Source organism: Squalius cephalus (assembly GCF_949319135.1).
Source record: "Squalius cephalus genome assembly, chromosome: 3".
Classification (NCBI taxonomy): Eukaryota; Metazoa; Chordata; class Actinopteri; order Cypriniformes; family Leuciscidae; genus Squalius; species Squalius cephalus.
This window is the reverse complement of record NC_137124.1, coordinates 20,929,101-20,957,095: the sequence shown is the minus strand read 5'-3', so window position 1 is coordinate 20,957,095 and position 27,995 is coordinate 20,929,101. Positions and strand designations below refer to the sequence as shown.

Sequence of the window (27,995 nt, the reverse complement as noted above, 5' to 3'; positions counted from 1 at the left end):
GAATCACAACACTATCTTGCTCTTTCAAAGCATTCGGCAGGACGGCTAACTGCCATAAGCGAAGCGAGCGCAGTCTGAACTGAATCCCTTCTCTCTGCATCCACTAATCCTCTTTTGCACTTGATCAATCATGAGCTTTGCCAAACCCAATCACAGAACACACTGCAAAGAAATGAAAAGAGAGAGGAAAAATGTGTCTGTCCAACCAAAATCCCCCTTGAGGATGTTTCAGTCACAACCAGTTTGCACCGGTTATAATAGGCAGTGTTGAACAGATGTTTCATAAGGATAGGAAGATGTTTTCATTTCATTTATTAGGTTAATATAATGTAATCCAATAGCAACAGCAGCACATTGTTTAGTCTCACCAGCAAGAGTTTTATGCAGTTTTATTATTTACAAAGGATAATACAAGTTTCACGGAACATAATGCAGCCTGAATAGGAAAATAAATGACAAAGAACAAGGGAAACATGAAGGATAAAGATAACAAGACAAGAAGCAATGACTGAAGAGAATAAATCAACAGGGCCATTTGGTGCTTTCAGTCATGTCAGACGGATTGTATTTACGAGCTGAGTTCACATCACCTAAAGTCACAATTACCAGTGGAGTGGGAAAATCAATGCTTTCTTTAAACCCAAACTGACCAATCCTACCTTAGCAACTGTTACCATCTACCATTTTTCTATCAGACTTGTATTAGAAAATCTGCTAAATCTAGACAAGATCTGTGCGTTTAGACAATTTTAAATGCAATTATATGTAAATTATTCCAAAACACACTAACACATTATTGCTAAGTCATTAGTGACTCATTGTATCCAGAGAAGATACAAGAAGTATTTTTTTTCCTTGCGCAAATTTTTCAAAAGTTCAAAAGTCAAAGTTGCCACAGTCACAAGATACAAAATACAAATTAGTGCCAAAATCGGGAAAACAGCACATAAAAATGCTTTCCGATGTCTAAATATGTGAAGAATAGCAATAATGCCAGAAAATACCAAACAACATTTCTTCCTTTCTCATTTTCTTGATTCTCTGTGGCAGCTCAAGAATTAAAATAAAAACACACAGAGCACTTCATTATTTTGCATTAGGGCTCGAAAAGCTTCCTGCATGGAAATTAAATAAAAAAGTGAATATAAAATTGTCCAGCAAAACCATTTTTATTCCAATTAAAATCACTTGAATGCACATCTTGTCATTACTACGTTTTCCAAACTCATAACTTCCCAGGAGAACTTGAACGCAGCACATAACTAAACAAGACACACCTGAGAACAACAACCTAGACAATCACCATCTGAATTACCAATTTTGAGATGTACTATTGAGAATATCCAGACTGGAACAAGCCTATGGACCTACCTATTTGCACAATTTAAAACACAGTATTGCTTTAAATAATCAGTTGTCAAAATAATTAAACCCTGAGTTACTAAACAAAAAACTGTTTAGTCTTCACTGTATAAATTAAATATACATCGATTCTTATTAAAACTACTAAAGTTATTCAGTCAAAAGCAGTGAGGGATTTTGTCTTTGTCTTTTGTTTAACATTAATGACACATATAGCAGCAGGTATTTGCATTAGGCTTACTTACTTATTTGCATAATGACGCATACGCTTTCTTTCCCAACTGTTTAGACATAACGGACTGTCTTATATGTAAACACTCGCCAAGACAGACATTTTGACACATTTTTGTGTATATTTGACTGTTGAGGTACACGCACAAAAAGTACACTTTGCTCAACCATATTCCACTCCGTCTTGCAGCAGGCACACAGAAAGTGCATGAGGATCGATTTCTTTTGCAGTTTAATGCCCTTTTAATAACTCTTTTTTTTAAGCATTTCCCGCAGTAGACTGCATTTCATGCACAGTCATGACTCATGTTACATGTTTTGACTGATTTGGACGTTAAGTTTAGGCTTTTACGAAGGTGTGAAAGCACACTGCTTTAAAGGAAAGGAATGGCATGCGGCACAAAGATCATTTTAGCTTGATATCACATTTTCATAATCGCTGGAAGCCAGAATCGAAACCGAAACTATAATTTGATTCATCGCACAGCCCTTCTGCCGTTGAATTGTTTTTCAAATGCATCACCACGCATGAAAGACACATGATATAATTTGGCCAGTCAGCACAGCCATATAGTAGGCAATCATTGCTGTATTTTAACATTATTACGAGGACATAAAAGATCACGATCTCAACGATTCGCTTGAAAAGTAGATCACGGACGTCTTTAAGATCAATCACGATATAAAATCGTCAGATCGCCAACACTAATGGAAATAGAACTTCAATACACAAAGCCATTCCATTAGACAAGTTCCCTCCCCAATTTCAAATGTAAAAAACGAATCTACTACTGAACCACTGTTACAATATTGTCATATTTCAATGAAAGTCTTTGGAGGAGGGCAGCCAGCATGCCTCCATTTCCATCCATTTAAAAAATATGCCAGAAAGGGCACGAGGCTGCACAGCAGGACACACCAGCACGTTTTGCATTTTTGTCTCCATTTGTATGCAAATTCTTCCATTATTGCTTGATTTGTAAGACCAAGGGCAGTAACACATTTCATCAAATGCTACATTTCCCCACCTACTGACGCTGTGCTCTGAATAAAGTACAAGGCCAGAGAAATACAGCGGAAAGCAGCAGAATCAGTGTTCTGCAAAACAGTAACACTAATTTAGTCAACAAGAACAAATAACATTTCAAGTTACATACAGTGTCATAAGGACATGCAGTCTGTGAGAAACACTTTCTGCTCCAACTGAAAAAAAAGAGTGCGACAAAAATTCAAATCTAAAAATCTGGAAAAACACATATACCGATTCATCAGATATCATCAAATCATAAGAGTGCACACCAGTGTTCCCATGATCCTGATTGTTTTGTCCATTTCGAAAACTCTTATGAACTAGATCATTTTAATAATTCAGTCAAAAGATTCACAAAGTATCTTCAAACTCACTCATGAGTAAACGGTTTGACTCAGAGGAAAAGTTCAAAGCTGCTACTGAATCGTTACTGAGTTCACACCTGAGTTCCCTCACTGAATCATTTTTCGATTATGTCCTATCCCAGCATTTTTAAGGTATACTTCAGGTTTGGCTTTGATTGGATGGCATGTTGGAACCATAATCAACACAGCGATTTTTTTTCAGGTTTCCCTGTAAATATATTATAATTATATAAATATTTATATTATATTATATTTATATGGCACAAATACAATCATGATTATTAAAAACTTAAATCATCATAGTCTATATACAAAAAAATACTAAATATATAAAAATGACTCTCAAAAATAAACACTAAACATCAATAATAATCAAAAACAAGAGAGTTATAACTATCATTGTCTAAAAATCCTCTTGGCTACAACTACAATCTATCAGATTTGGCTAAATTGTTGCCCGAACATTAAAATTCATGTCTCATTTCTTTCTAAATGCACGTCTCTGTGCCCCTCCCCTCCCATCCATCAAGACTGTGATTTGTCTTTGCTCAGAAATCATCCATCGAGCTACGATTACCCGATGTTGACAGACAGAAGAAGAGACACAACAGAAGACTCAATCCTTTTCTGCCTTCACAAAGAGCCTCCTCAGTCTGACCCCACCCTACGCTGCCTCGAGTAAACCAGTACAGGTCGCCATCTCTGCCCAGTCCTGCCCTTCCAAAAAAAAAAAACAACAAAAAAAAGCCACAGTGCTAAAAGATTGTATTCTTCCTTCACATATCCTCATGAAATATTCTTGCAAGTACAGATGATGAATACATGATGAGAAGTGAGGTGTTTGTGCAGCCATACCGCTCTGTGATCCTTCCTCCACCCCATCACATCTTCAAAGACATTTCCCACGATACTGCAACCCTACACCAACCCCATCGCCAACACAGGTCCTCTGAGCACAGCAGCATGTGCACCCTCCCCCACAGCTCTTATTGCATCCTCACACTTTATTATACGGCACAAGGCCAGGCGCATGTCACTGGTAAGCGGTTGGACACTTTTGTCATAAATACACAATGAAGATAAATACAGACAACAGATGAGTGTTAGCCACGGTTGTACGCTGAACAGAACTGAATTTTGAATGCTTTTTAAGTTACAATTAATCAACTCAATTTGAATAGAGGTAGCAAACAGAAAGCAGAATTGTAATTTAATTTTATGGAAGTAGAATTCAAATGTAAGTGTCATTTTTTTTTAATAAGGGAAATTTGTCGAGATGATTTTTGAATGATGGCTTGACAAATCTTGTGTGAAGTTTATAAAATAGAGCTTACAGGTAGACAAACAGATCTGTTTGAAATGTCACCTATAGAAATTTGCATTTAATTTATATATACACTACTGTTTAAATGTTTGGAGCTAAGAAATAAAAGAAACTGAAAGAAATTAACACTTTTAATCAGCAAGGATGCATTAAATTGATCAAAAGTCTAGACATTTATAAGATTTCTATTTCAAATAAATGCTGTTCTTCTGAACTTTTTTATTCATGAAAGAATCCTGAAAAATCTAAAATTGTAATAATATTTCACAATATTACTGTTTTACTGTATTTTTGATCAAATAGTGAGCATAAGACTTATTTCAAAAAATAACAAATTCTTAATTATCCCAAACTTTTGACCAAATATATAAATGAAGTGCAACTTTCTGTAGTTATGTTTAATAAATCCATGGGCCACAGTAGAAGAGCACTTCATTCCCCATGCCATTATCTGTTGAGTTTCCTCTAAATCAGTTCCACTTCCTATTCTTTCACAAACTTCGCCTACCATAACATTTGATCATATTTGAAAACAATTCCTTCAAACTCAGCGCAGGAAAATGCTAAAAGAAAAGGCCTGAATATGATGCTGAATATGAAACCAGGGAGACATCCATCTGTCATGATTGATGTTTGCACAGAGAACATTCTCATTTTAAAAGACACTTACCGATTGTTGTGGGATGAAGAATATCTCTCAGGCACAAAACTAGAAGAGAAAAACAAAGAGATGAATGAGAGAACATCACGACTGCACAAATAGAACACTCCAATCTGTCCTCGCCTGCTAAAGTACATTAAGCATTTTCTTCATAAAATGGTATGCTTAATATTGTTTCTAATGGGAGAACCTTAGCTTCAGTGATAAACAAAATGACATCTGAATAAGTCAAGCACACTGTTTTAAATAAACATACATACACATGCACGCAACTGTGTCTGCTAGAGTCACTATGATTTCTAGTTAATGGTCACATCATAAGTGAAAAAAGACAGCTGCGAGTTTGATTGACACATGTCTGTGACATCTAGTGTTTAAAGGAAAGCAGGAAGCTCGTTTTCACTGGCATGTCTCACACTTTGACTCTGTTTGGTGGCGAGAGTTGATTTGCGTGCCATGATTACTGAGCACCAGCTCACAAAGAGGCTGATTCAATCAACAGTGGCACGGCTCTGGCACACTCTGAGGAGGGAGGAGGAGAAACAGAGACGTCCCATCCGAGACAACTGATGCAGAGCAGATTCTCCGTCTTTTCTCTCCTCCTGACAGTGTCACTTGTTCTCTTGTGCGGGTGCTTCTACACAAGCAGATGTTTTCCATTAGATAAGACTGATAATGACACCTCACATGTCCCCCACAGACTTAGGTGACTTTGGCAGTAATTTGTACACCTAATTGTAGAAGTGTCCTATAAATTTGTCTATTTCCTAAGGGACATGCGTCTTCCAGATGGGCCGAGACAAACAAAAAAATCAGACCTGATGTGAAGTGACGCTGTCGCACCCTATTTTCTGCACCTGCCCCAAACACAATGAGGAGAACATTCCCAAAAGCTATAATCAACTGAGAAAGACGAGAACATCTTTTTTTAACCAATAGAGAGCTCCCAAGGAAATAAAGGCTTTGAGGATTATGGCTAATGATACACATAGCATCAGTTGTTGAGGGAAATAGGCAAAATGACGAGTTGTTTGCACAGTTGCACATCTTTTTGACATCTTGCTGGCAGATGCTGCTCTTTCAAATGCAGTTCAACAGCTACTGGTAAATCCACAGTGATAAGCAGAGTAAGAGGATTCAGCTCCATGGACAGATGGAAAGACTGAGAGGAAGGGGAACTATGTGCACACTTTCTTTGCATTTTGAGGGAATATTTCACCCAAAAATGAAAGTTCTGTCATCATTGACATTCTTGTTTTACAAAACCTGTTCTTTCTTCCGAGGAACACAATAGCAACACAAACATTTGCCAGACTGTTGATGCTGCTTATTTCCATACAATGAAAGATACTCATTCTCACACAGGCTGTATTTATTACAGTATAAACTGTATTATTGCAAAACATTACAATTTAAAATAGCTTAATATAATTATATATTAATATTAATTGTATAATATAATATAAAATGTACGTATTCCTTTGATGGATCCTGAATAATCAACCATCACTCCAGTCTTCAGTGTCACATGATCATTCAGAAATCACTCTAATAAGCTGATTTGCTGCTCAAGAAACAGTGTATTATTATTAATGTTGAAGACAGTCTGCTTCCTATTTTTGTGGAAACCGTAATAGAAGAAGAAAAGAAATGTCCAGGACTCTTTGATGAATAGAAAGTCCAAATGAACAGCATTTATTTGAAAAAGAAGTATTTTGTAACATTATAAATGTCTTACTGTCACTTTTGAACAATTTAATGCATCCTTGCTGAATAGAAGTATTAAAATTTAACCGACTGGTATATATTTAAAATAGCCTATGATTATGGAGCCGTAATCATAACACAAGTAGGTTTGAAATAATAATGAGGGTGAGCAAATTAAGAAACAAAAATGTCCATTTTTGAGTGAACTATCCCTTTAACACTTACACACTTTTCATAGACTTCCGTCACCATCTTTTTTTTGTCTCTCCCTTACAAAGCTGTACCCTGAAAAGCCATTTTGATAAAAGCTGCCATCTGGGGCGGAAGCAGGGTCTAATTTTCCAGCCAAATCCTGTCAAATGGCAGTGGCCGTGCTGCATGCCTACAGAGCAGTGTGGCTAAAATCCCCTCTCCACCCCTGCAGACCTGCATTATGAGCACAGAAGGACAGAATGTAGGCACTGATGTCAGCATAATGCTCCATCGGGGGAGGCTGCTGAGAAACACCACAAGAAGAATGAAAAGGACGAGGAGGTGGACAGGACAGGTGAGCTGAGAGATGCTCTTGCCATCCAACCATCACTGGCCTTTGATTACAGGGGGAAATTGGTCCTTGTCAAGACACCATGATATGCCTGGCTCTGCCCAAAAAGCCTTAATAGCTCAACTGTACCACATCAAAAGCAGGCCGCAATGAAATGCATTTCTTTACCACACCACTACTGTTTGAGCCTGTTTTGGTGTTAAAGGGATAGTTTATAGTAATAATTTGTCATAATTTACTCACCCTCAGGTTGTTCTGATCCTGTATGACTTTTATTTATTTATTTATTGGGACACAAAGGGTGAATTTTTAAAGAATATTCTGACTACAAAATGAAAGTGAATGAGGACTGGTGTTGCGAGGCTTCAAAAAGGACTTCCAAAAGTGTCCATATGACTTATTCCCTATATTCCAAGTCTCCTGAAGTCATATATAGCTTTGTGTGACATACAGACTGAAAATTAATTGTTACTCACTGATAAACTTCAGTGGACTGTTAACTGACTAAATCATTGAATCAATGACACATTTAGATCAGAAGAAATGATTAATTGAAAAGAATATTCATTCATTTATTCATTCAAAAGGGACGATTAGTTCACAAATCAGACACCATAACTCATGTTCCAAAGAGAGCTAGAGCTGATGTCAAGACAAAAATACAACATACAGTACATGGCTGTTTAAAGGTTTGGAGTCATTTTTTTTCATTTATTTAATAAAAAAAAAAAAAAACAGTAAAAAAAATCATATTAAATATTACTATTTAAAATAGCTGTTTTCTATTTTAATATACAGTGCAATGCATAAGTGAATACACCCATGCTAAAGTTGACTAAAAAGAGGAATAAAAAATCATATTTTGGAAATTGAACGTAATGTCTTAATTAAAAAAATTAGGAAAAATCCAACCTTTAAGGACACCAATTTTCTTTGTGAATGAATAATGTATCGTAAATAAATAAATGTTCTTCCTTAAAATACATGGTGCATAAGTTAGTACACCCCTATGTTAAATTCCCATAGAGGCAGGCAGATTTTTATTTTGAAGTATTTTAAAAAAAAATGTTTTAGGATACTATGCATCCTGATAAAGTTCCCTTGGCCTTTGGAATTAAAATAGCCCCACATCATCACATAGCATTCACCATACCTAGAGATTGGCATGGTTTTATTTCAGTTAGCCTAAAAGCTAGTTTGATTTGCATTGAGAGATGATCTTATGGAAAGTACTCCATGCCAATCTCTAGGTATGGTGAAGGCTATGTGATGATGTGGGGCTATTTTAATTCCAAAGGCCAAGGGAACTTTATCAGGATGCATAGTATCCTAATTTTATTTTTTTTTAAATACTTAAAAATAAAAATCTGCCTGCCTCTATGGGAATTTAACATAGGGGTGTACACACTTATGCACCATGTATTTTAAGGAAGAACATTTATTTATTTACGATACATTATTCATTCACAAAGAAAATTGGTGTCCTTAAAGGTTGGATTTTTCCTAATTTTTTTAAATTAAGGCATTACGTTCAATTTCCAAAATATGATTTTTTATTCCTCTTTTTAGTCAACTTTAGCATGGGTGTATTCACTTATGCATAGCACTGTATTTTAAAATGTAATTTATTCCTGTGATGGCAAAGCTGAATTTTCAGCATCATTACTCCAGTCTTCAGTGTCACATGACCCTTTGGAAATCAATCTTGTATCCTGATTTTCTGCTCAAGAAACATTTCTTATTATTAACAATGTTAAAAAGTTGTGCTGCTTAATATTTTTGAGGAAATATTTTTTTCAGGATTCTTTGAAAAATAGAAAGTTCATTTATTTGAAATAGAAATCTTTTGTAACATTACAAATGTATTTTGATCAATTTAAAACATCCTTGCAATTACTAACCCCACACTTAAGTGTACATGAGGGTGAGTAAATAATGAGTCAGACTTGTTGGGTTAACTGTCCTTTTTTTAATAAATATTTTATCTGAAGCTGCCTCACATGAACCATGAAAACAAATACAATTTATTACGACTGAATCAACCTGAATGCCTTAGGTTACACCAACCCATTTATAAAAGTAAAATCAGTTAGAACCTTTAAGTAACAATTGCATGTTAACACTAGTGACTAGTGACTAGTTCTACAAAATCCTGCCACTTTTGAACAGATCAAAACGAATTGAAGTTTAGCAACTAGCACCATAGACCGCTATGCATCAGCTCAGTGTGTCAGATGGAGGTAAACACATAGCCTATTTATGTCTGCAAAAAGAGTGCTGCGCTTGGAGTGAAGAGTGACTACTGACTGACTCAGTTTCCCATGGGAGGGAGATAGTTTTTCAAGGAGAGCAGGAAAACAGGCTATGCTTCTTGGCAGAGGCTAGCACAGCAGTGAAACCAGACAATAGACACACCTTTTATCACACTAGTCTTTCCCAAGTTTATTTTATGCTGTGGTCTTTAGAAACTCACAATGTCAGAAAACATCAGAGAGGTTACTGCAGTAGATTTGATGCATGAATTCATATACAGAACTTTATTACAAGCCCTTTGTCATCTGTTTATCAAACTCGTGTCATATTTTGCCTTGAGGAAAACACTGTTTCCATAACTGACAGACTCTACAATCCCTGTACTTCTTGTTCATCTCCCTGTTTGTTGCAAACAGTTTCCTTGACAGATTCTTGCTAGTGAAACTACCTAAAACCTGTTGTAAAGCTCTCTTTGCTTTGCATGACAAAGAAAGGAAATGAATAGGTGCATGACAGGAAAGAGAATCGTTCTCATTGTCATCAATAATCTCCCCAAAGCTCCAGGTGACTTCTGCTGAAATTAAGAGACCTACTAAACCTTGTTTGGATTAATATGATGATTATTCATGAATGTCAGGGATAGCCTCTGGAACACAGCTGCTGTCTGTGGTGCTGAAACACATTCAGATGACAGGAACAGAATTGGATAGGGATGTGCATGTTGGAGACTGTACTGTAGCTCATAAACAACATCTGACTAGCCTCACGTACTGTAACACATTGCACATATAATGGAGTGTATATTCAACAATTAGAAGTTGAAGTAAATTGTACGCTTCACTTTTGAGTAAATGCAGAACATAAAAGGTGTTTTTTTTTTTTATACCACACAAAAATGCTTTCTGCCTGTGACTCATTATTAAACCTTCAGTTGTGCTGGCATCCTAGCAAAAATGTTGAAACTTGGCAAAATGGCTAAAATCACTAACAGCGTAATCAAAGACATTTTTGTACCAAAAAAAATCTATTCTATCATCATTTATTTACCCTAATGTTTTTCCCAATTTTGTTGATATTTTAATAAAAAAGAAAAAATAAGCCATATTCTGAAGACATGCAATATCTTTGTTTGAGGAATAGACTCAAATTAAGTCAAATTAGTTCAAATCATTTACTATCATGAACAAATTGTTTAGTCCAATTTGTGAACCAACTTAAGAGAACTCCTAATTAAAATCACCAATTTGTAAAGTTAGGACTGCACATGGGCATTGACTGGACCAACCTGAAACATACGCTTTTTAAACGCTATTTGAGCAAAAGAAACAACATTTATGGGACAGTTCATGTCAGATTTTGTTCAGGATTTCAGGACTTCCCCACTCAAGTAGACAAAACTTGGCCTTGGATGCCATAAATAGGGGCTTGGATCTGTCGCAAATATGGCTGCCAAGTGAACAGGGACTTTGGTTTAACTCAATGATCCAGTAGCATAATTATTATTATTTTTTCTCCACCCACGGTTCGGCATGCACTTGCACCGCGGTTCATCTTAAATCTAATGATGCATCTATAATATGGTTTGTTAAAAATAACGCGTAAAACAGACAGACAGAGGCTAATTTATGTTTTGGCTAACACATTGTACACCTAAACTTTGTTAAATAGGAGAGCCATATGCTCTAATATGACAAGTAATTTACCCATGTAAGCGCAGATGAGACCTGAACAGCACACGTTGCTGTCTGTGTTTAAGCTAAACTTGCCAATTTAAACATTCAAGCTCAAGAAGACAAGAGAGAGAACTCGCATGCGCACTGTGAGAAGATTTGTGTGTGCACTCGAAGCACACACACGGAAAGCCTTCCGAGTTCTCTTTCAAGTCTTGCGCTTGAACAGACAAATTCACTCAAAAATTCACGAGAGAGAGAATGCATGTGTATCAGTATTTTGGATCCATGCATTATGTCTTAAAGTGACAGTAGCCTAATATTTCTGCTGTCTGTGTTTTTAATGTTAATAAAACAACAAAAGACATGAAAATCACTCACTGCTCTTGACTGAACTTTTGTAACTTAAATAACGATTCATCTTTATATAATTTATACAATGAAGATTATATGCAATTATTTTACGTTTGATTACTTCATTCAACTTCTGTACCTGAAAACTACTGTTAGATATCTGAAAAACACTGTTTATTTTATTTGTATCTTTGCTCTATTGTATTTATTTGTGCTGTTGCTTGTAGTTTGATTTGATTATTTGTTCTTATTTATTTTTATTTGACAGTATAGCCCTTATTTTTCCTGAACACAGCACATACCGAACCTAACCGAAACAGTGATCCTAAAACTATGATACAAACCGAACCGTGAGTAGTTTGAACCGTTACACCCCTAGTGTTTGGTCACTATAAACTGCCAGTGTACAGGAAAGAGCTGTGTGAAGACTCTTAAATTGTCCTTTTGTGATGCACTGAAAAACAGGGTGAGTAAATGACATTTCATTTCTTTCAGGACAAAGCAACTTCAGCACTTCAGTTTTAGAAAATGAATAGGATGTCTGCTGTAGTGGTGAGTAATCAGACCTCTGCTGCCAGAGGCTAAAGGGAATGACCTGAACGAATAATGTAAATCCAGGTCATTTCCGTTACTCTTTCATCTGTCTCCACCTTCTCATCTGAGTCTTTCCCTAGAGTACAAATTCTCTCTCTCAGACTTTCTCTATAAAGCACCCTAGCTCTGTCTACCTCTGTTTCTCTTATTCAAATGCCCATTTCCCTCTCTTTGTTCTGAAGTATGAGCGCTGGCTATAGTCTACCAGCCATCAGTAATGCACATCCCAGCAGACACACAGCCCAGGAGGTTCTGCTGGAGGGAAGAAAAAAATCATCGATCTCCTTCTTCACATTGTCACGTTACGTGTAGGACAAAGCTCATGGAGGCGAGGAATACATAGAAATAACAATTAATAACCAAAATCTCAGGGCAAACACTCACACTTACATTGACAATAACAGACAAAGACTGAAGGAGAACACCAGGTATAAATACACAGGGACTAACAAGATAACTAATGAGGTGATTGACAATGCATTGCACAGGTGATAGACATGACTAATTAGAACAATCACGGAACACTAGGGCTGCGTTCAGCCCCGACAAAACGTTGCACAACGTTTTTTAAACAGAAACGGTGATGCGTTGAACACACTGTTCTGATTACGCAAGAGTTGCAACTATGGCAGCTGAGAAGGCCATTCTTTGTGTTCTTTGTGAAGAATTTTCGGAGCCTGATGAAGTCGGTATAAATATGTGTTTAATACTACAAAATAAGCCCGATGTTACAGTTACTGCACTTGCCGGCCAGAACAAAAGAGAACATCCCAATCGAGTGAAGGGATTGCTGAAACTGAAATGGAAGCACACATCTTACCTAATTCAGACTAAAACACATCTATTTAGCCTCACATACTGACTTTATTTGTAGTTCATACTGTTTTAATACTCTATATTTTCTTTCTCATTTTTAGGAAAAGCACTTAATTACCATTGTTTATTTCTATACCAAATGTCATAGGCCTACACTTGCAATGAAGCTAAAAATATAAACAACTACATCATTATGTTGATATCCTATATTTTTACAATAAAACTTACGACAAACATGTCTTCTAATATCCTCAGTTGTTGCGTATACCGAGCTGCATCGAACACATTTGTAAATTACTTTCCTTGAACCCATTGTGCGAGTTCACTTTAATACCGTGTGCTTTATATACATGTTGCTGCTGATTGGACTGCAGTTCTGACACACCCACCAAACAAGAGAAAACGTATCTCAAACCCCGTTGCACACCGGTGCACGCCGTTTCCAGGAAACATGACGTTCAACCCGGAAACCGTAGCAAAACGTTGCGCACCGTTTTGAACTAGGTCACAGGACTGAACCAAAAACACAATGAAGGGGGGAAACACAGATCATACATGTAACACACAAAGGCTTCCCCTTACAACACCCATTTTCCCTGCCATTTACACCCTCTCAACCCCTGTATAAGGTTACAGGCTGCTGTGTCCTTCTCTGCTAGAGCAAAGCTGTACTCTATGCTGCAGAAATGCATGGGATTGTCTACCAGTAAGACACCAAAAGGGGATAATAAACACCCACAATGGGTCAAGATAATCTGTGCTGACCTGTAACAAGTTTTCAGAGGATCAGGAACGATCCTATTAAAGAGTGTCTTTTCATCCACTGTCTTTGTCAGAATTAAATTTTTAAATATTATGAATTATACAAATGTATAAAACATATTATATATTATTTTAAATTGTATGCATTATGCAAACATAAAAAAGTAATGACCTCAGTTAGGGTTTTATCTCAAGAATATTTTATCTATATTATTTTTAACTTACTATATATGTATACCTTTATCAATCATATAAAATCATTAATAAAACATGACATTTGTCTTGAAATTAATTTGTTTGGGCGTTATGTTGGTAACATACTGTTTAATGAAGTCTCAATTTGATTAGAGCTAAACCAAGAAAGACTATAGGCCATGCAGTCTTTTGCAAGTGCTGATACAAGGACTTTAGTAATGATTTAAAAATCATTATCTGTTAATGTTAAAATGGCTCCTTTTAATGCCCTATACTTCAACCAGCAAAGTTACCAATGCCAGGACAAGACTGTGACTTGTCCTGAACCTTCTGTGGTTCACCTATTAACACGTGCTTCATTGTAAACTTAAGCTTTTAAAGCAGAGCTAAAAAGAAGGGATCGAGGCCTGAAGCATTTCTGCAGTTGTTAAAGCAATTACATCTACACAGTATACACAGACCTGTCAGCAGGCATTGCAATTGCTATTCATTTATTCCCAAAGGCTTTAGAGCATCAAATATATGCCAGATATTAATGATGCATGTTGTTTGTTCAAGGACAGGCCTCACTGTAAAAATGCCATGTGCTTATAAGGCTTATTGACAGAAAAGTATCTCAAAAACCCGCTGTCCCTCCAATGAAAATGTGAGGACAAAGGAAAGTGAGGACATTTTGGCCGGCCCTCACTTTCTGAGACCCCTTTAAAGGCCTGTTTGAAGGTTAAGACTTGGTTTTAGGGATATGGTTATAATTAGGTTAAAGGATAACTGTCACCAAAATGCAACCTAGGGTCTTTTTGTTAATCTACCCGAGGCAAACTTAGGCATAATTAGAATGGAAACGCCACTTTTAAGTTTGACCGTATTTTCGTTTTCGGTCAAGTTGCCTTTTGAATGGGAGTGCTTGGGGCACTACTATGATGGCATCAAAATCGCTATTTTTAAAAAAACTAAGAAGGCTCGACACAACATGAAACTTTGCTCGAAGTATCACCAGGGGCTTTACACATGAACTCGAGCATTGAGAACATTGTTTGTGTACACAGAGTTTACTAAAAAGAAAGATTTTGAACAACTCACTGTAGCTGTGTCCACCGGCATTTTGACAGTCAAAAATAGTCGATCTCTGAATGCAACGTAGAGTAAAGATGGAAAGCTCCTAAAGCTTAGTTCAATATAAATTCACAGATAATTTTTTGTTTTGTCGTTAGTGAAAATCAATATTGACCTTGTATTTGAAAAAGGATGCTCATATAAGAAGCAATACTAAAATTCAGAGTCAGTTCATTCACATTCGGAGATCGACTATTTTTGACTGTCAAAATGCCGGCGGATAAGGTACAGTGAGTTGTTCAAAATCTTTCTTTTTAGCAAACTCTGTGTACACAAACAATAGTTCATGTGTAGAGCCCCTAGTGATACTTCGAGCAAAGTTTCATGTTGTGTCGAGCTTTCTTAGTGTTTTAAAAATAGCGATTTTTGATGCAATCATAGAAGTGCCCCAAGCACTCCCATTCAAAAGGCAATGCGACCGAAAACGAAAATACGGTCAAACTTAAAAGTGGCGTTTCCATTCTAATTATGCTTTTAAATGAAAGTTTGCCTCGGGTAGATTAACAAGAAGACCCTAGGTTGCATTTTGGCGACAGTTATCCTTTAAGGTGAGGGTTCGGGTTAGGTACTTAGTTGTGATGGGTGAGGTTGGGATAAGGAGCTAGAGATTGCATTGTGTCAATGAATTTCCTCGCATCCTGTTAAGGATGTGTTGGTTTCCTCTACCTTGGATTATTTCGTGCAGCTACAATAAATCCATTTTGGGATCCTTAAGTCAGACCAACCCCTCAGATCTACATACTTTCCCCGAATATATGACAGCTCCATCTCCACAGTAAAGATCATCACTGATCTGTCAAGCTGAGAGAGTGTGTGCCTCATTCTTGAGCTAATGTCAGACTCAGAATATAAAACAGGATTTAGCTTTTCACAGATGACTAACTCTCAGAAATCTCTTGAATCTGGATGTCACCACCTCCAGATCGTCTCTCTATCTAATGATATGAGCCTCAAACAGCTTATTGTTATCCTCCGGCACTGATTCAAGAAGAATCAGAAGATTCAAAACTATTGAAAAAGTTTGAAAGAAACTCACAAAATGACTGGTGTATTTGTTAACGGATTACCACGACAAAGTGCTGCCTTCTAAATGTCATGAGACGATTTAAAAACAACAACACTCTCTAACTTATTCTGTCTGACTCTCTGAAATATCGCATACATTTATTTCCAGGCTTCTTTAAGTTTGCTTTTTCCCGTGTTAGTTGAAAATGACACAGCAGACTCTGAAATTAATAGCAATGGCTAAATTTCTGTTTATGGTCATAATTTCATAGCAGACATATTCAGAAAATGTCTCATGCTCTGTGACAGAAGCTAAAAGAGGCTACAGCCTTATCACACTGAGCAATGAAGAGTAATTCCAGAAAAAAAACATAATTTAATATGACTCAATCAACCTGACAACATTCCATTTTTGCAGCCATTACTTTTAAGTTGAATATGTTTATTAAACCATTTTCTTTTTAAGGACTGTTTGGCTGGTCCCTACAACAAAATCTGACCCACGCACACTGATGAACACACACCCTTCTTGAAACCAAATCAATAAATCTTTAACTCACACAGACCAGATGCTACATGTGAGCTGTAATACCCAAAGGAAACCTTTTAAAACAAGTATTAATTTTCCTCACAATATTCTCATATTCTTTTTCCATCTTTCTACTTCTACCTTGTGTAATTATCCCAAAAGACTTTGAGTTCTTCTAATGATTGAAACGCTTTTTAGCAACGCTGTTTGAAACTGGACATGAACTGCATCAGTTTGTGGCTTACACTGTGTATATGTAAGGGATACACACACACACACACACACACAATCTGTACCTGTATATTGTTTTAAAGCTTCTGCTAAGAAAAACATCTATAACAATGTACAAAAAAATCAGCCTAGCAACAAGATGAACACTACAACAATATTAGAGTAAGGCTAGTTAAGTCCTCTGCTATTTTCAGTTACACAGCTGATCTCTGATAAACAGCGTTGCCGTGGACAACAGTTAATGTACTGATATTACACCACTAAATAGCACAATTAATCAATGAGAATCGAGTAATCCATGGAGAGTTCACCTAAAAACTAAAATTCTGTTATTTACTCACCCTCATGCAGTTCCAACGTCCAAACATGTAAAAAAAACTTGCTTTCAAAAGATTGAAAAAAATCTTTCTTCTGCTGAACACAAATATATTTTGAAAAATGTTGGTTTTGGTGACCACTGACTTCCATTGTAAGAACAAAGTATCTTATTTATGTTCTACAGTAGACATACAGGTTTGGAGTGAAATGAAAGTGAGTAAATGATGACAGAACTTTCATTTTTGGGCGAACTATTCCTATATGAAACTATTACAACCAAGAGTCTTTGGGAAAACAGAACAAAATGTATGCACATATATGCACAATACGAGAGAGTGTAATAGTAACATCAATCATGAATGTCTAAAGATTTTTTTTAAAGCATGATTTCTTTAAAAGTAATTTCACAATAATTAATGCATGACGTATAGTAAATGTGATGTGTGTTTAATGCTACATATCTATTAATATTAATATGACTTCATATCTAGTACAATATTATATACAGTATATATGAAGTCTTAATTTCATACCACAGTTGTACACCCATTTATGCAGGTCTAAACATATTTATACACCAAGTGCTGGCAGCAGCTGCATATGCTGAGTGGTATGTTGAGGCAAACTAAAATCACTGCCTCATCTAAATGCTAATAGAATGCAATCTCTCAGAGAAACTGGATAGCTAATGATCAAGCCCATTGAATACACCGAAAGCTTAAGTGCTAATAATGATATAACTAGGGGAAAAACAGCAGATAGAAAACACAGCATCTGCAGACCATCTAGTGACCTTGGCTTTCATGCTCACACGCATATACACACGCTTCTGACAAGATGAAAGTTGATGTCAATGTTGGATTTTCCTTACCAGGAGGATTTAGGTTTGTAAAACAATTGGAAACGACTGATCACGGCCATCCACCTGCTGCCCTCCCAGTAATCAATAGTGTGTCCATGTTCACATGGACCAATAGAATTATGCTGCCTTCACTCCTGGAAAGTTCCTCCTCCAAAAACCACACATATGATGTTCAAATGACTTTAGTCATAATAAAAATGACACTTTGTGCAATTTAATATCTCTTAAGTTCTCATATCTATTTTCACAACCCAACAAAGGAGGAAGCCATTTTAGTGCCAGTGCAGAATGAAGTGCACTCATTTGTTTGCATGTACATTTTACGTTTTATCTATTTAAAAAAAAAACATTTTGCTGCCACAGAGAATGGTGGGAAAAATAGCATACAAGCATATTACCTTGAGATAAACAAGATATATCTAGCTGCAGAACCACAGCGCCAGCAGTTTCAGAAGCCACAGGACGGAGGCGGAGCTTATACAGTTAATAGAGTTGTGCTACTTATACATGTAATGTTCTTTTATTATATGTGAGCTTTTTTCACATGGATTTTGGATTATCGAATCAATATCTAAATATTTAACAATACTTTTAAATACAGTCACTTTTCTGTTCATACAGTACATGTATAAGATATCATGATGTACAATTTTTATTATAATGTTAATGGTTAATACAAACACTACTTTGTTTTTAGTTCATACTGCATGAACTAATTAAGGTAGTTAGAACATACTTTTAACTTTTTAGTTTTGACATTTAAATATATGAATAAATGTGTAACCGTATTGTAAAATGTTTCCAATTTGACTGTATTACGTGATAATATTTTTCCTTCATGTTCATGTTGTTACAAATAGTAGCTACTTAAAGACACAGAGTTTATAGCCTACATTTAATGTCAAGTATACTGTATTCAATCAATGCAAAGCCATGAACAAGTGAAATTTGCATCTAAGGCAATAAGACATTTGACAACAGAACGAGCATGATGGAAAATATGGTTAGTTGTCTTGTCTGTAATATTACTGTCATGATGTGGTGAACTAATTTATATATTAAGTGTTTATCAAAATATTAAATCTGTGCACGTCTTTCTCATTTCACTATTTAAGTTTGAATTTGTTGTCATAGTTGGTTTTATAGATTTTATTTTCCCCCAGTGGTCAGATCGATTACTTTTCGGATTGGGTGTTGCAAATGGGCTTTGCGATGAACTATGAATATATTTATTAATAAAGACTATAAATTATGAGCGCTTATAAGTTTTTTCTTTTTCTTTTTATTTTTTTTTGCATTTGTAAAAGTACATTTACATTTAATCATTTAGCAGACGCTTTTATCCAAAGCGACTTACAAATGAGTAAAGATATTATTCATATGAATCATCTTAATTTTGTTTTCAGGGATGACTAAGGTCTTTTGCAAAAAAATGGCATGATACAATGGGCTTAAGTGTCAACAGTTTATGAGTCAAGTTGATTATTTGCTGTTTGCTGTTTATTTGCTGTTTTAAATATTTATAGGTTTTTCGGGGGGGGGGGGGGGGGGTACATCTATATATTAATCTGTACACTACAGATTAATATATAGATGTGTGTACTACCAGCACACTTTGAGCACTGTCTGTGTCTGATTCAAGATGGGTAGAATGCTAGATAGTAAATGGATAATGCTAGATAGCCGTAACTGATGAAAATAATCCTTCCAATCAAATATTGCGCTGCAAACATCAATAACAGATTTAAGTTGTCACTGCTAACAAATGACCATGGTGTAAGCAGGATAACCCATGGCCAGCTGTGCATTAAATTATTTGAATGCATGATTTTGAATGCACACCCGCTTCACGTTGGGTGGTACTTTGCCTCCACGATCTTGGTACATCAATCCACAATGTAGGAATGATAATGAGACCTGATTGTGGTCTTTCCAGGTAGTTCTGGATGAAAACAGACATTGGGACAGGGAGATTTGTTCGCTCTTCACCTGTGGTCCCATTAGTTAGTTAGTGAATCCTCCATGTTATTAAAGACTGAGAGCAAGAGTAAATGGATCGTCTGATCTTATTCCATTCAGTCCGCTGAGTGTGGACTCATTCAAATGGAGACAATGGAGCCTGAACTGGGTAAAATCAAGTTAGCTCATTTAAATGCTAATGTACATGGATCTGAAATGGTGCGAAGCTAACTGTGCGGCAGATAAAGGGAAAAGATGTATCACCCTTTCACAGAGCTATACTTGGTCGGGATGCATTACTTTCACTCTTTGTGTTTTACAGGCAAGACTTTGCCACTCCTCAAACGGGAAATGACTCCAAGGACGATCCATCGGTGCTACTCTAAATGTAGGTGGGAAGTTAGGCTTACATAAATATAAATCTTCGATCAGACTACAGCTTTACGCATTTATTCTGTCGATGAGTCAGCCCTCGGTATATGAATAGCTGAAAACAGACACTGCAGAGATTTAAGGTGCCGTTGTCCCAGTAGAAATGAGCCTTCATGACCTTCAGACTGCAGTAAACACAGGCAGCTATAGCACAAGCCCAAATGACCCGTCACAAATATCCAACAGACCATCATCTCTCAACAGAAAACAGGTGAGTGCAGCATTTCCTCCATCAGTAAAGCACAACAGTACAATACACTGAAAATTACACAAAAAACAAGACACATCATGCCATTCTCTCGTCTCATATCTTGTCTCAAAAATAATTATTTATTTATTCATATTTTTATTCAATAAAAGGAATTTTTCCAAGCCTGATTTTAGCCTCTGATTTGAACGCTCTGTTTGAAGGGGCGTGTCTGCTGTGAGACTTCAGAGTAAACGCCCATTGCTGTGATTGGCTGACATGTTTGCATATGAAATAGCTAGTATTACATGTGGAACTCTCTCGAAAACCTTTACGTTTTTACTATTACAGCTATCGTGATTAACGAATCGTGAAAAGTATTTATCATATATTTAAATCTATTCCTTTCTTTATTTCTATTAGTTCTTTATTTGTTCTTTATTCCGATTAGTTCTTAATAGGGATGTCAATTTTAACAAATTCCCATGATTGATCGTCGTTTAAATTAACGATCAATTAATCGATTAATCCCGTAACACTGCATTATGAGTCTGCTGCAGTGGCATATGGCCAACAGCATGACAGGGTGTGCAAATACTGCACAAAACGCTATGTTCCTCACCAAAAGGATGAGAATGGTTTTTAATCTAAATAAAGGGCTAGTAGGATTGTTAAATGTTTCAATGTGATTGATCATTTAATTAAATTAATTATTTAATAATCAAATATAACGACTAATGAAAAGTGTCACCAACGCCACAACATTACAACTTACATTTGCACAAAACAAAAGGCTGCGAATGCACACGCAAACTTATAGTCATGATGAAGGTGTAAAATGGTCCCAAACATAACTCTGGCGTGCTCGCTATACATTAAATGTATTATCGACAATTAATCGATCGTCGATTAATCGTTAACATCCCTAGTTTTTACCAGAACCAGGAAGTATGACCATATTAGCCCTGTTCTGTCAACACTGCATTGAATTTGGCTCCCTATTAAACATCATATAGATTTTAAAATACTGCTGATTACTTACAAAGCACTAAATGGTTTAGCTCCCCAGAGCGAGCTCTTAACGTATTATAGTCCTTTACGTCTATTGCGATCTCAAAATTCCGGCCAGTTGATAATACCTAGAATATCAAAATCGACTGCTGGCGGTAGATCCTTTTCCTATTTAGCACCAAAACTTTGGAACAGTCTTCCTAACATTGTCCGGGAAGTAGACACACTCTGTCAGTTCAAATCTAGACTAAAAACACATCTTTAGCCTAGTATACACATAACACATTATAGACTTCTATAATTCAATGTTAGGCTGCATAGTTTACATCAGCCGGGAACACTTCCCATAAGTTCTGATGTACTTGTTACATCATAAGAAGGATGATGTAACGCTAATATTAGTCTCTGTTTATCCCGAGGTTTACCGCAGTCCGCCAGATCCAGGTTGTATCCATTCCAGATCTGATGAAGGACCTGCGCCTGGACGTGACGACAACGCAGTTCTGAAGTGTCAACTAGTCTCTCCCCTGTGAAGGCCTCCTTCCCTTCCCTTTACCTCTCTACAGATAAAACGTTGTCGCCAGAGTCATCAAGTGGCTACGCGGACGCGATAAATGATTCTGTACATTTTTAAGGCCAGACAAGTAGTTTGTTGAGGGTTGATTTGTAAAGAAGGACTACATGCCTGCGCACATATATATTTTCAAACGCACATACATATGGACTGAACACGTGATACGCATGTGCGCGACGTCGGTGTTTGCGCAGAGGTTTGCGCAGAGATAACTGATAATCGTTTGCACCTTGGAACCTATTTCCGGGAGTGCGTTCTCGAGCCACCAGGCACTGTTTTGTGAGGATGGGCGGGCCGGAGCGCGTTGAGGGTTTTCTGTTAGAGCGGTGTCGTGTTAGCGGTCCCTAAGCTAATAACTAATGATCTTCACAACGGAAGTGAATCAATCAATCTAAACTAACTTTAGCTGGACAATAACTTTATCCTAGAGCTGCTGTAAAGCCAAAATCTATGTTACTGTAATTTCCTATTATCACTGCTTTGAAACAATTCATATTGTTAAAAGCGCTATATAAGGTGACTTGACTTGACTATTCCCATCACATGAAATGTTGCAGTGATGAGCATTGAGCAAATGACAGACAGTCTGTTGATCGCGTGAATGAAGAGATCTCATCATTGCAATGCAATTTCTGCACTCTCACGAATGCTTTCACCAAATAACAATGCAAACACGATATAAATAAGTAATACAGAGCTTCGATGTGCAGTGTAACAGCGTCATTGATTTCATAATGAGTTTTGGCAAGTGTCCAGATAAACTCGTGCTGTGTGATTGATTGACAGCTTGGGCGATTGAAAAGGGAGCGTTCTTTGATCGCTTTCTGTATGTAATTTAATCACAGTTTACATAAAATTATTTTCATCCTACTAAGAGAAACAACGTGAAGTTGATCGTTTAGTCACTGGCTTGATTTACTAATATGTAAACAGTATTGAATGATTTTGAGAGATAATCTGTCTGAATTTAAATAATTACTCATCAGAAATCACTGATCACAAATCAAGCATTAGAATAAACATGGTTACTTACATGTTTGTGGCGTTGCTGGCAGATCCATATCGTAAAAGTCTGTTTGCAAAGCTTGCGCCGAAATTTACCAAATAATCCAAAGTAAAATGTACTGAATACAAACAAATAATGCACTGCTGAGACATTTACATTGTTGAAAAAAAACAACAACAACACTACCCTAGCATTAGGATCCTTTGGAAGGTAATCGTATTGACTCTGTGTCGATCTTTTCTCATTCTCAAGTCACTATTTACTAGGGCTGTCAACTTTAGTCGTTTAGTCGACTAATCGGTCGATGCCGTCTTGGTTGACTCTGACATTCTCATTGGTCGACCAGTTGCATTTTTTTTTTTTTTTTTCACCAATAAAGAAATTTTCATTGATTTACTCCTTGATATTTATTCCTTTATAAGCAGTTATATATTACTGTATTCTAAATATAATTAGCCTATGTTTTATCCCCAACTTTAAATGCTTTAATTTAGGCTATTTTGTAACAGCGCCACAGTTTAGCGCACCACGTAGAACACTCGTATGCTGCACTGCTGCTTCGTGCTCAGTAAGGAATATAGTATTCTCTATGTGTCTGTCTGTCCGTTTGCATTTTGATTATTTCGAGAACCGTTCATCCAATCGACTTCACAAGGGAGTGCAGTGTCGCATTTGGTGCAATATAGACAGACACGCGAGACGCGACACGTTCAGAATTAATAGTAAACTACAGAACAGCGCGAGCAGGAAGCGGCGCACCTCACGCGAGCAGGGCTTATATTCTCCGAGAACGGACACTGCACTAGTGATATAAAACGCACACAGTCTGTTAACTTAAGCAATACTTTTAAGGTAGTCTAATATTTTTCTGACTAACAAATTACTGATACAGTAAAGGGTAGATTTAAATAAAGAAAAAAACGAAATTTAAATAAAGAAAAAACGAAATTTAAATAAAGAAAAACGAAATTTAAATAAAGAAAAACGAAATTAAGTTAGCCTAAATTAAAAACGAGATTAATTTAGATTTATAATAACGGGTAAAAAGTCTAATACATTTTGTTTCTATTATTCTATTTTCCACAATGTCAAAGCAACAGCAGCAATACAAGCTCAGACATGCACTTCGGTCCATACTGCTGTTCTGCGCTCTAGCCAGAGGAACACTCAGTCGGTTCTATTTCTAGCATGCACGCGTTTTCCGCGTGGCTCGAGCCGCGCCTGAGACGCATGTCTCACGCAGGCAGTGTGCAAACTCCAACCTGTTAACATGGGAGCCGAAATAAAAACAGACACGCCACAGCAGCTGAGACTCCCACGCCAGCAGCCAGTGTGTCGCCGGCCTTATTCAAGCCCGAATGAGAACCGTTTCGCGGGGGATCCCAGGTGTCAATAAAAAAAATAAAAAAATGTTTATTCGTTGTTGTTTTATAAATGCTCTATGACAATTGTTTAATAAATGTTCAATCAAAATGCAAAACATCGCGTTTTTTTTTTTTTTTAGTCGACTAATCGTTGCGCAGGACAGGACTTTGGTCGACTAAGCATTTCTTTGGTTGACTACAGCCCTACTATTTACTAACGCTCCAGTGGGCGGTGCCAAAGATGCGGTGATGTAGACGTAGGCGTTGATATTCTTCTGCGAAGGCGGTCTTTTGCTGCCCTGTGACGTCACAAGTCCCTACTTTTTAGATGCTGACGTCTTCTGGCCTTGGTTTCAATAAAAGCAGTTTTTGGAACAACAAGGAAGTTTTGAGTTTTGAAACTTACAGGGTATTTTTTATAGTATAACGAACTCTTAACTGTCAAAAGATCAAGGAAAATTTGAATTCTCAGTTCATGACCCCTTTACCTTGCTATGCTAATAAAATACAGAGATGCAAAGAAGACTAAGCAGGCATGATTAGAATGCCAAAACTCAATTCAGTAATGCACAGCAAGTGATTCACCAACTAGTGGAAAAAAAAACAAAACAACAAAAAAACCCTTTTCAAACAGTCTAGAAACCATGTAGCACTGAGCCTGACTTACTTAATTACTTAGGGCAATATTACAGATATTACATCAGATACAGGGTCAGGATATACATATCCAGAGGGAAAAATAATTAGCTTTTTAAAGAACGCACAGACTAAGTAATGAACAAAAAGATCAAGAGCAGCATTGTTTCATAATCTTGAGTCAGATCAACTTCAGCAAATGAGGGAAAAAATGTCTGAAGACCTTTCTTACCTCACACTTTAGTGCACAATATTCAATATTCTTATAAGAAACAAGTTGATGAGAGCACCGAATAGATAAAAGAACCGAGTAATGCAATCTCAATGTGGACTGCTTCCCAAAAAGAATGAAATGGCCATTTATGTACAAGGAGGAAAGAGATGCTAAAGGAGGCAAAAGACACAAACACAAAAGCCTTCTCAGTTCATACGGGACTGATAGGAAGCAAAACAAGCCGCTTTCACTTACTGTGCATAACAGACGCTTGAAAGCACCTTTAAAATATATGACAAGTCACCATGCTCGGATATTCGATTATTTCAAAAGTAAACATCAATGCAACATCAAAGGAACATATGATTCAGTCACATAGTCAGTGTCACTGAGCTATAGGCTATGCTAAACATCAATATGAATCATTCCACAGCTTGATCAAAAGACACATAAGCAAAGCATTATAGGGCTTGTGTCCAATAAAGCACCTCTGTTTCATCTCACTGCACTGTGCAGTGTAAAGCTGATAGATGTTATTTATGATGGAAAAGAACAGAAAACATTTTAATATCACAGAGGATGAAAGGCACTTCACAATCAGTGTCTTAGAATAGAGATTTTTATGCAAAACATGTTTATTTCAGAAGGTCATGTATTTCAATTCACTTTCATGTTTCACTTTCAGAGCACAAACAACTCAATATCTGCCAAAACCTTAAGACAAACACAGCTTCTGATCTGTGAACTCTCCTCCCCTAAAAATACAAATTCTTCAAAAGATACCACATATTCTGGCCAGATCACTAAGGCCTAGTTTAGGCCAGGGTTTAGATTGAGGGTTAGGCCTTTGTTAAATTAGGACATGTACTGTAAGTAGCTTTTTTAAACATGCCTTAGAAAAAAAAAACATTACAAATGTACATATTTTAAGATTAAGCTCAAACATGTATTTTAGTCTGGGACTAGGCTTAAGCCTTGTCTGTGAAACTGGGCAATAGATCATTAACACCAGTGTACCTGTGTGAGTAAAGCTTTACTTGAAATCACGTTCATCTGCATGGTATTTTTACACCATTCTGAAGTCAAAGCCATCGGCATACTCCCATTACTCATCCTTAATGTATGCTATACTCTAGGGATACCAGCATGCCCCAAATTTGTGCACTACGCTAAGGGCACTACAGCACTGGCAAGAATTTTAATATTATTTCTGCAAGTCCTAGAAAGCATGTTTTAAAGCTCAATAAAAAACCACATTGTCATTGGTGGGTAGTCAAATACATAAATATTTATTTAATAGAAAAATTATATTAATCAGTATTTTTTTCATTTCTGTATTATATACTACCATTTAAAAGTTTGAGGTCAGTAAGATTATTTTTGTAAGGATACATTAAATTGAAGGTAAAGGACTTTAAATGTTACAAAAAAGTCTATTTCAAATAAATTCTGTTCTTTTTTACATTCTATTCAAAAAAGTATCATGGTTTTCACAAAACTAGCAGCACAACCATTTTCACCATTGATTATAATAAGAATGTTACTTGAATAACAAATCAGCATATTAGAATGATTTCTGAAGGATCATGTGACACTGAAGATTGGAGTAATGATGCTGAAAATTCAGCTTTGCCATCACAGGAATAAATTACATTTTAAAATATATTAGTGTTTATAAAGTGGAATACATGTAAATATCCTTTCTGGGATTTTTCTGTGAATACGACTGGCTGACAGAACATTATCACTTGTATAGGTATAGTGAGCAATAGATTTTAAATTGAGCTGAGAGAGAACATGCCTCTCTGACCCTTGTTCTCCTCTTCCCGGGCACATTGCCAGAGGTTATCACACACTCACACACACACACACACACACACACACACACACACACACACACACACACACACACACACACACACACACACACAAACACACACTCAAAAACGGCAACAGGATCACATCTGAGCGAGTGCTAAACCAGACAGCAGCTTTGGGCTAAAACTGCTTACACTCACATTAGTAACACCATAAAAAAGGGCCTGCCCACACCCTTACCATCTCATCACCACTACTGCACATCTATATTTTTTCATTCAAAACTGTTTCTATTCCTATGCAAACAGAAGATAATTGTAGCAAAACATTCAGTATATCTCACTAAATTTTATGATATTTTCATGTGAAAATACACTTAATATTCAGTACTGTAATATTATCGATTTGACTGCACTGGAACTATCGGATGAGAGCAAAACTTAACTAAATTAAAGCGGGATAACTAAATTGAGCGGGATGACGACACCACTGTTTTCAGAGCTACTTAATTACTGAATTGACAAATTTAGCAAAATCGACACTTATTGAACTGAATCAACATTGAACTGACTTGAGCCAAATAATGACACTATTGTCTGCAGTAGAGATGTTTATTGTTGTATTGAACTAATTTCATAAATGATGAACTTTACACTGAACTGACTTGAGAGCTGAATAGCGACACTATTGTCTTCTGTAGAGCAGAACAGAATTTCAAACAGAATTTGAATTTGTCTCATGTTTGATGAAGTTTGCATCAATGATTGCAATTCTCCTGTTTACTGTGAAGCCGCTTTGAAACAACCTGTATTGTAATAAAGGTGACTTGACTTGATTTGACTTGATTATCAAAGCTGTTATTATAAGA

The 27,995-nt window shown here is 36.5% G+C and overlaps 1 protein-coding gene across 2 annotated transcripts in view; it reads right to left on the bottom strand.

The window, feature by feature from the left end:
- The window catches only part of apba2b (amyloid beta (A4) precursor protein-binding, family A, member 2b), an 83,655-nt gene that overhangs the window by 53,767 nt on the left and 1,893 nt on the right, over nucleotides 1-27,995 (bottom strand). For both annotated transcript variants that reach the window (XM_079866742.1, XM_079866743.1), the window contains exon 2: nucleotides 4,983-5,021. The gene's annotated coding sequence lies outside the window, so the exon portion shown is untranslated. The remainder of the gene's footprint in view (nucleotides 1-4,982; nucleotides 5,022-27,995) is intronic.